Here is a 10,000-nt window from a genome sequence, read left to right on the forward strand (position 1 = left end):
GGCCATGGCTCACGGGCCCAGCCGCTCCACGGCATGTGGGATCTTCCCGGATCGGGGCACGAACCCACGTCCCCTGCATCGGCAGGCGGACTCTCAACCATTGCACCACCAGGGAAGCCCAAGACTGTGTCATCTTTAATAAAGGGAAACAGAGGCAACTGTTTCTGATTTAGGTTTTGATGTTTATTGCTGAAGAAGCGAGGTTTGAGATCAGATTTGCTATCCCAACTGATCAAAATTCACCAAAAACAAGAACAAAAACCCCTCCGTAGTCACTATATATACTATGCGTGCACACACACACACCACACACACACACACACACACACACACACACACACATACATATATATGTATACATATGTTGAGAGAATACAGATTATTGTGTCATATATTTTAATGGCCTTTCTTAAAAGCAATAATGTATGACTAGTACCTGTATGCCAGTAAAACAAGCACATTTCAAATGAGCATTTGTTATTACTTTGTTATTTTATGCAATGGGGAATACTAACTAGGAAAGGTTTAACATTCCAACTGAATGCTCAAATTTAAACAGTTATAATTAAATAATGGTAGTTACCAATGACATTTTCCCCAATTATCCCTAGCATAAATACATTGGGAATGACTCCACTTTGTTTTGAAAGGAGCTGTAAATGTCCCGACAATTGGGCCAAAAAGTTTTTATCTGCCACACTGGAGACTCCATAACTTTGATGTGTAACGGGGTGAAAAGACCTTCTATTAAGCCACTAACCAGTCATTTCCCCAGAGACTCCAAAGGGGAGAAAAGATATTTTCAGTATACATCCCTTACACTTAAAAGGTTTCTTTTTACAATAAGCATTTTTATTTGGTTGGGCATTTATGCAATTCAGCAGATGAAAATGTCATTCTCTTGTACTTAAGTGAACATTAAAATCACACTGGGATGAATTAAAAAACTGGTGATAATCAGACAAAGTTAAGCCTTTTGTCAAAAATTATTCTTAATGCTCAGAAGCTAAGCAAGCTAAACTATTCCTAACAGATGACAAATCCTGGGTCATACAACATATCCTACACTGAAAGCACAGCTCTCTGAAGTCGTAGCTTGATAACCATGGTTTACTACAAAATATAATACACGTAAGGTAAAACATTGGTAACTTGTTTTGCTTAATTACATATTTTTTTTCAAAAATACCTTTACATGTGTTCTTCTATTAAGTTCAGTTACAGTACCTGTTTTCGTTGTTGTTTATTTCAGTAAACACCTGTATTAGATGGTGTCTGTCCATGCACATATACTAACAAGACGTTCTGTGCAATGCCTTTATCTGAAGAGTCTGAAATGTTTAAGATAATTTAATTCAATACGCATTTATTGAGCAATAGTATATTGACCGAATTTACAACTGTCTAGCCAGTAGCCACTCCATGAGGTACTAGGTAGACAATACAGTCTCTGTATAGCAGTATAACGTAGTAGGCCAATACCGTAATACAGGTTGTTAAGGGTTATACAGTAATAAGGACACATTAAAAACTAAGGGAGCTGAGATGGAGAAGATGTGATGTTCAACTCAGTTATGAAAAGAAGAGCTTGAGCTTGCAAGTGGACAGCCTGTGGATGCCTAAGGAGTAACATACAGCTCTTATTGTTCCCGCAATATCATTGAAAGAATTGGGGTTGACCATGCCAAGAATTACCAGAGAAGAGGAACAGAAGATTACTACATGAAGTTGTGAGATAACCAGGATGCAATTGTTTGTGTATAATGATATGACCCTGGCTGCCTACAAGTCATTTCTCGGTCCCTATTCCAGCTGCACTGGTCTCCTTCAAAAATGTCAAAGGTACCATTCACTGACTGCCACGGGTCATCTGCACATTTTGTTCCCTCCTGCTAGAAAACTTCACCCTATTCCTATCTGATTAATTCATGCTTCAAATTCTGCTCATGCAAGTATCACTTCTTCAAGAAAGTTTTCTTTGCGCTGCTCCCTGCCGAAATACAGGTGTGTTTAGTTACATGACATCAAAGTGTTCTTTTCTATGATGGACTCAGTTTGTGGTTATACATTTGTGAGTATCCGTCTTTCTGACTACACAGTAACCTCCATGAGAATAGGGACTTACCTATCTTGGATCTACATTACATCCTCAGTGTCTAGTTGAAGTGCAACACCAAAGTGTTGAATGGATATATGACTATAGGTATGAGACCACCCGGCCATTCAAAGCTAGAGGTGGGACCATGGCTCTGAGTACCGGGAGCATGGTGGACTGCGGGAAGGAGTACTTCCTGTCTGAAATCTGTGGAGATGCTCAAGCATACTTTAGGCGCCATGCCTAAACTGTTTAAAAGTAGTAGGGAGCTATAAAAAGAATCTGATAAAGAGCTGGGAGAGGGAGGACATCAGTGTTCCTCCATGTGCTCCCTTTCTAGCTCTGTAGGCAAGACAGAAAGGAAAGTGAGGTAGGCATCTGGACATCATTTTCATAGTTTGTCTATTAGCACTTCTACAACAACATTTATGATGCTTTTAAGATTTGGGGTTCACTTGATTTGATTTAAAAATGATCTTCTATGTTGAAGGATGAAAATCGTCCATCTGCCTTTCCAGTAATAATTCAGATATTTATTATTGTTATTTTTCATAGCTGCCTTTCAGGAAATAAATGCACTTTGAACTAAACAGGGAAGGATTTTTTAAAAAAACTATGACCATATGAAGCTTGGGCTGATGGAAGAAAATGTGTTCTTGTGGATTCTGTGCATTAAATACACATTCTTGAAAGACAGCAGTCTAATATGTTCATTCTCATTTTATGGTAGACGCAAAAGCAGCTTAAAGGAAGAGCATTTGTTGTGAGCCTCTGCTCCACTACATGAGTTACTATGTAAAGCACTGGAATTGAAGACTCATAGGCACACAGGGCCTGTTTCATTAAGGAGTAGTTCACGGCCTGGGCAAACGGACAAGAAGACCCTAGAGATCTGACTGCTTCAGATAAGACTACCCCTCCCCGCTCCTATGTCACCCTTAAGGGAGTGGAGAGACGAGGACCCTGCATGTTCCTGGCCAGCCCCACACTAGTCTCACTGACACTCATGGCCTCATCGTCATTCTCCAAGTTCTGATACAATCGGAACTAATCCTGCAGGGTGATGGATGTTAACTAGACTTATTGCGGTGATCCTTTCACAATACACACAAATATCGAATCATTATGTTGTACACCTGAAACTAAAATAATTCTATATGTCAATTATATCTCAATTAAAAAAAGAATAGATAAAAGATAGCTCATCATACTGTCACCTTTATGTCTGTTTTTATCAGTCATTCCTAGAAGCCCAGGCCTTCCATGACCCTCTCCCCACAATATAAGCGCCCATACAGCCTGAGTGACATCTCCTCTCTCATACTTTGCCAACTCTCAAAAACCCTTCCCCTGGTACTCAAGGGAAATTACTGGCAAAATCTTCCATAGCCTCAACCTCTTCTATGAACATTCACTCTGCCTCCCTGCTCTTTCCCTCTTGAGTGGGAGCCGATTTCACTCCCATGAACCGTATATCACTTGAGCTGAAGGTAAAATAGTTGTCCTTACTCCTCATGGCAGATTATTCTCCTTCCCTATTCTAAAAACCTGTATTGAATCTCATATTATCTTCCTATCACTGCTTGCCACAGTCATGTAGAGACTTCCAGGTCATTTGTCATCATTTCTTGAAAACTCAGCTCCTGGATCTTCTCATGTACTGCTCCTGATTTAATCCTTGGTGATTGCAAAGTCCACAATATCCAATCATATGAACCCTCAGTTCTCTGACTTCCTCTCATCCAATGAACTTGCTCTCTACCCACCTCCAACTACTCACTCTCTAGGTCTTTTCATTGCCAATAAGTTTTACTCCCCTCCCCCCTGCCCCGCATAATTTCACATCTGAGATCCCAGTCTCAAACCATGGCTTCCATCATTCTAATTTACTCTTTCTAGAACTTTCACTCCAACATTAACTTCACTAGACCCTAAAATCCAATACTGTCACCTTTTCCCCATTGTCCTTCCTCTCCTCATGTCCGTACTCCTCTGACTTATTCAGCTTAGACACTGTGTCCTTCATCATAAGCCCTTCCTTGCAAATATCCTCTGCGCCCTCACTCCCTCTTGCTTCATTGACTTAGTCTGGCAAAATCCCAACCTTGTTCAATCCAAATTCCTACCTACACTGCCTTTATACCCAGCAGTAGACTAGCTGAAGAAAAACACACAACAATCCTAATGGTCTCATTTTAAATTCATGATCAATAACATTATGTGGGTTGGTAGTGTTTCCCAGCAATCATACTCTCAATACATTTCCCCAGTCCATTCATTCTCCAACACCCATTTCTCATCCATTCTCTCTCAACTTTGCTTCCTTATTAACTAAGAAAATTGTAGTCATCAGAAGAGAACTTTGTTGTCTCCTCCATACGCACCTCCAACTATATACACCATATACTCTGCTCTCATGACAATTATTATGGATGTGCTGACCGTGCCCTTATTTAAGGCCACCCTCCGCTTTGGTGTTAGGTGCGCCCCTTTTTCCTGCAAGCATCAATTTTTCAGTCTGAACTAGATCATTCCCCTCAGAATGAACATACCACAATTTCTTGTAAACAATAGCAACAACAACATAAAAACCCTTCAGCTCTTATTTATCTGCTCCCATTTAAAGCAAAACTCCCTGAAATAGTTACCTCCACTTGCTATCTCCCAATCGGACTTTCCATTAGGTGCACACCTCCACATCTATTAAGGAAACTGATCTTGTCACTATCACCAAAGACATTGCTCAATCCCATTTCTTGGATCTCGTCTTACTTGAATTTCAGAAAAACTGAACACAGTTTCTCCTCGAAACCTTTTCTTCCCTTGGCTTCCACTCAGCACATTCTCCTGGTATTCTTCCGATCTCACTGGCGGCTGCTTCTCAGTTTTCCTTTGCTGGGTCCTCTGGCTTCATTTGCTACATTCTCCTCCTCCTTCATTTTGTCCAGGCACTCTGGGTTGCCCTGCTGTTCATGAAACATGACAATGTGTTTGCCTCTACCCTGGATATGCCTGCCTAAGACAGCTTCATGGTTAGCCCCTTCATCCCTTTTAGACTTTCTCAAATGCCCCCTTCTCAGTACGGTCTTCCCTCACTACCTTATTTTAAATTTCAAACCTGCCTCTGTGTTTTATTTTTCTCTCCGACTTATTTTTGTCCTTAACGCTTTTAACCATTTAACAAAGTATACATTTTGTGCATTTATTTGTTTATCATCTTCTTCCTCTGTTGGAATATAAGATCCTAAGGGAGGAAGTTCACTGCTGAATTTGGTGCCTAGGACAATACCTGTCACACACACAACAGGCATGCAGTAACTATTTATTGAGTAAATAAAATAGACTACTATTTTAACTTTTTACTATATTTTTATGTTCTATATGGAAATTGCTTTCTATTTTCCATGACTCTGAAATAATTATATTTATACATTAGTGTGCTGGACTTCTCTGGTATTTTAATGTTATAGAATTGCACACCCATAATTAAAGCTAATTTTATTATTTTTACAATGTGATTTGGCTTTAGGGTGTATTTCTATGCTATGAAAATTATTTACCATTATCTTTTTATTGCTTTATTCTTCACATTGGGTTAGAACAAGCACTACTATGTTGGTATCAGCCAACAGCTCTCATATTTATATTGACCAATTCTTTTTGTACCCCTCTTCTCCTTTCCTCTATGTTTTAAGCTTTGCAGGAGATGAGAGAGGATGATAAAAGTGTGTTTGTGAAATATTTTATTTCTGATAGAACAGACCTATATGAGGCAAATGGATTTAAATGCTGCGTATTAGTTGACATTTCTGAACCCTGCTTTGACTGTCTGTGAAGCATGTAATGAAATTAAGAAGAGCATAAAGATAGGATTTGGGGGGATTTCCTTGTTTTCAGGATCAATTATTTCGACCTAAGTCCATTAGCCAGACTGCCCCAGTATTAAGGAGCATTTTTCACTAATTTTAAGCCAAATACAATAATTTCTGGGGTTAGGTGAGGATACAGGGGAAAGAAAAGGGGGTTATAAGGAAGCAAACTTGTAGAGAGAAACACAAAATACAACCCTCTCCGAAACAGACCTGAAAGCATGAAATCTATTATTTGTATTGGCAGTGCTTTCCTTACAATTGTTGACTTTTTTTGCACCAACCTCTAACCTGCCATTTCTGAAACATTCCTAAGAAGACTTGAAAGAAGCTGTTAAAAGCATATCTGCCCAGAAGCCCTGGAAAAACTATAGCTGCAAAGTGTCTTTACTGTGTATATAAGAGCAATCAAGGGTATCAACAAGCAAGACAGCTGAAGCTGTTCTCTCGGGAAAAAAAAGCAAAATTTATCCAAACTGAATATTTCTATGAAATGGGTTACAGGGAATTCTGCAGCCAAGTATGCATCCCCCATATGCTTGTGTATTCCTCCCTATAAACATGAATATTCATAAATACAGTCCCAGTAGATGGGAACAACCTAAGCAAATTACTGAACATTAGGAACGGCAGAAAAACCTTTAATGCAATTCAAGTATTCACACAGACCTGGACAATTTGCATCAAATAACTGGGCAAAAAGATTACAACTACATTGCCTGTACTTGTTATAATCTGTGACTGAGTTGTTTGATCTGTATTAGTTAGCACGTTAACGGTCAAAAGTTGCTACTTGACCATTCTTTAATGCTACCCTTGCTATAAAATCTAGAGTATTTCCCGTTAAACTGAGGGCACAGAACAGAGAATCCTCTGAAGCATGCATTGTTTTAGAGAAGTGTTGTCAGAGGTTATTTATTGAGGCAGCCATTCTACTCCTTAAGGACCTGACACTTAAATATTTTATTTCTTTAGTGGGATTTTGTTTTTTTTTTTACGTTTACTTCTTAAATTTGTCAGTGTTCCTGCTGCCAACAAACACTTCATTTTCTAATTCAATGTGAGCTGGGAAACCAACTAACCCCGTCTGTATAGGTTGTATCTAAATTAAGAGTTCATAAGTTCTCAGTGAAGATCTGACAGCTTCTTATAATGAAAAAGTATTAGACTAAAATACAATACATTTGTGGTATCTAACTAAAGTTTTGTTTGTTTAAAGCAAAATCTATATTTGCATATATTGAAATGTATACCTATATTTAAATTTAGGTGCTTTTTGTTTGTTTTCTCATTTTTCTAGGTTGTTGGCTGTGTTCTGGAACATAGCAAAAATATACAGAAGATATATGTCTACATTAAATATTATTGTAATATTTGCTCACAAGATAGGACCCTCTACAACCAAAGATTACCATTTAAAAGTTATGTGGAGGGGGGTGCTTTCTGACTCCCTGTGGAGGAGGCCCTGTGGTCCCCATCTGGTTTATCCTACACAAGCTGCCTCTATGCCAGGCCACCCAAGTTTGACCCTAACCAGATCAAAGTCATACACCTGAGGTGTTTCAGTGGGGAAACAGTGTCACAGGTACCCTGGCTCCCACAGCCATTTGCCTGGATCTGTCTCCAAAAGAGACTGGTGATGACATGGCCAAGACAACTGGTGACTTGAAAAGTCAGGATTACAGTGAAACTGACCATTCAGAACAGGCAGGCCCAGATTGACGGGGTACCTTCTGCCTCTCTCTGAACATCAAAACCCTCAAGAACCACCCAGAAATGGAAAGAAGCAGAAAAACTATAAGCACAATGGAAATAGCACTTTTGATGAGATTGCCAATATTGCCTGACAGATACAGCACCAACCTTTGGCCAGAGAACTCTCTGGAATCATTAAAGAGATCCTGGAGGCTGCCTAGTTTGTGGGCTACAATGCTGATGGCTGCCACCCATATGACATCAACAATGACACTGGCAGTGGGACAGTAGAACACCCAGATAATTAAGAACTACAGAGGAAAATATTTTGATAAAGGATTATTTGACAACTAAAAAAAAAAAAAAGTTATACGGAAGTCACATCATCTCTTCATGAAATATAAAGATAACTTGAGGGCTTCCCTGGTGGCGCAGCGGTTGAGAGTCCGCCTGCCGATGCAGGGGACACGGGTTCGTGCCCCGGTCCGGGAGGATCCCACATGCCGCGGAGCGGTTGGGCCCGTGAACCACGGCCGCTGAGCCTGCGCGTCTGGAGCCTGTGCTCCGCAACGGGAGAGGCCACAACAGTGAGAGGCCCGCCGCGTACCGCAAAAAAAAAAAAAAAAAAAAAAAAAAGATAATTTGATAGGGAATCTTCTCAGATTTATGCTCAGTATGGTCATGCATACAAATCACCTGTCTATCAAGTCTGAGACTGTGAACTGAACTTGTGAAGAAGGCCACAGACAAACTTCAACAGGTCCGTGAGCACCTTAACATTATATGCAATATCACATGTGTATATGCACACATTTTATCTGAATGAATTAAAAATTTTGTAAGAAAAAACTTTGAAATACTTAATGACCAAATGCAGACTATTAATAAATGGATGAAATAATAGTGGTTATATTACTTTATTGTTCAATGTGAAGAGTGACTGATATTTTATCTGGTGTTAATTAAAATAGAGATATTGCCTATAGAACAAATGTCTGGAAGGACTTGCATTGTATTAGTAGAAGAAATAGTTCTTGTGTACAGAAGCAGAATTCAAATATTCAGGTAGTGAAGAAGTTACCCAATAAATTACAGTATTCTTGTGTAATATGATGCTTCCATGTAGGGCCAATCATTGGCAAACCCAATAAATAATCCAAGCATCAATAAATCCTCAAGTGTTTATTAATTTCTTACTGTGCTTCTAGGGGGTCTGTGCAGTGGTGATAATATGACTCATGGGTTTGTCTGAACAATTATCAATATGCTTGGCGTTTTATTCCGCAGTGTGGAAGAAATGAAAGAAATTAATAAATGTCAACTGCCTGTCCTGTGTACTAACTGTTGAAAGAAATCTTTATTTTTATATGCTTACTTTTCAGAGGATGCCAAACTGGTTCCTTATGAATGTGATATCCATTGGGGCTAGTGTTAATACAGTAAATTAAACTATCTTGAAGCACACCGGAGGCTCAAGGTCAAAGCCAATTCATACTGAGATGAATATTAACTTGGCAAATGTTTCCAAATGTCTGAACTGCAGAGGTATACTAGAAGTTTACAGATGTATCTTTTATTTGAGTTCATGTTCCTTCTATGTTCTCTACACTTAGGGGTTCCAATCTTAGCCTATAAGTATATTGGCATCTGCAATGTGATTTGATTTCTACTTTAGTTCATTAAAATTTTAACCATCGTGGCATATTAAAATTTCACTAGGTTAGAGAAAAAATATTAATGCTTTAACATAGGTAGATATTTATACATTAATACTTAAAGTATCTCTTAAAAAAAAGTAAACTAAAGTGACACATCATCTTTAACTTGCTATCAATAACATTACCTTTGTCCGCAAGTTGGGATAATCACCTTTCTAGATGTTTACAGAGATATTACAGTTTTGAAAAGGAGATAAAGGAGGTATTAGCTCACTTTCCTTGAAGGTCCTCATGAGAAGGGTTAACATGGCTTGCTCTGTGTTACTGGTCTACTTACTGGATAGACACATCCAAGGAAGTACAATGTGGAGTCATATAATATATAAAACAGCAAAAATGTTTGCTTCCTTCCTGCCAGCACAGCTTAAAACTCATATTTCCACCCATAATGAAGTTGGAATGGCTTCAAAATGACTCAAATTGTATGTTTAAGATGAAATGATCACTGAATTTTTGGTGGTATTTCTTTACATTTTATTTTTAGGATTTTAAACCACTTTATTGAGGTATGATTGACATACAAAAAACTACATATTTAATGTATACAACTTGATGAATTTGAAGATAAAGATACATCTTACATATTATTCAGAAACCTTGACCATGTCTATTTTTAAAACCCC

The 10,000-nt window shown here is 38.6% G+C and overlaps 1 protein-coding gene and 1 pseudogene across 1 annotated transcript in view; one reads left to right on the top strand and one right to left on the bottom strand.

Annotated features, from left to right (window-relative positions):
- LOC102988419 (60S ribosomal protein L12-like) overlaps positions 1-7,967 on the top strand; it is a 33,547-nt pseudogene extending 25,580 nt beyond the window's left edge.
- The window catches only part of ZFPM2 (zinc finger protein, FOG family member 2), a 478,247-nt gene that overhangs the window by 55,254 nt on the left and 412,993 nt on the right, over positions 1-10,000 (bottom strand). The window lies entirely within an intron of this gene.

This window comes from Physeter macrocephalus, chromosome 15, assembly GCF_002837175.3.
Source record: "Physeter macrocephalus isolate SW-GA chromosome 15, ASM283717v5, whole genome shotgun sequence".
NCBI classification, from domain to species: domain Eukaryota; kingdom Metazoa; phylum Chordata; class Mammalia; order Artiodactyla; family Physeteridae; genus Physeter; species Physeter macrocephalus.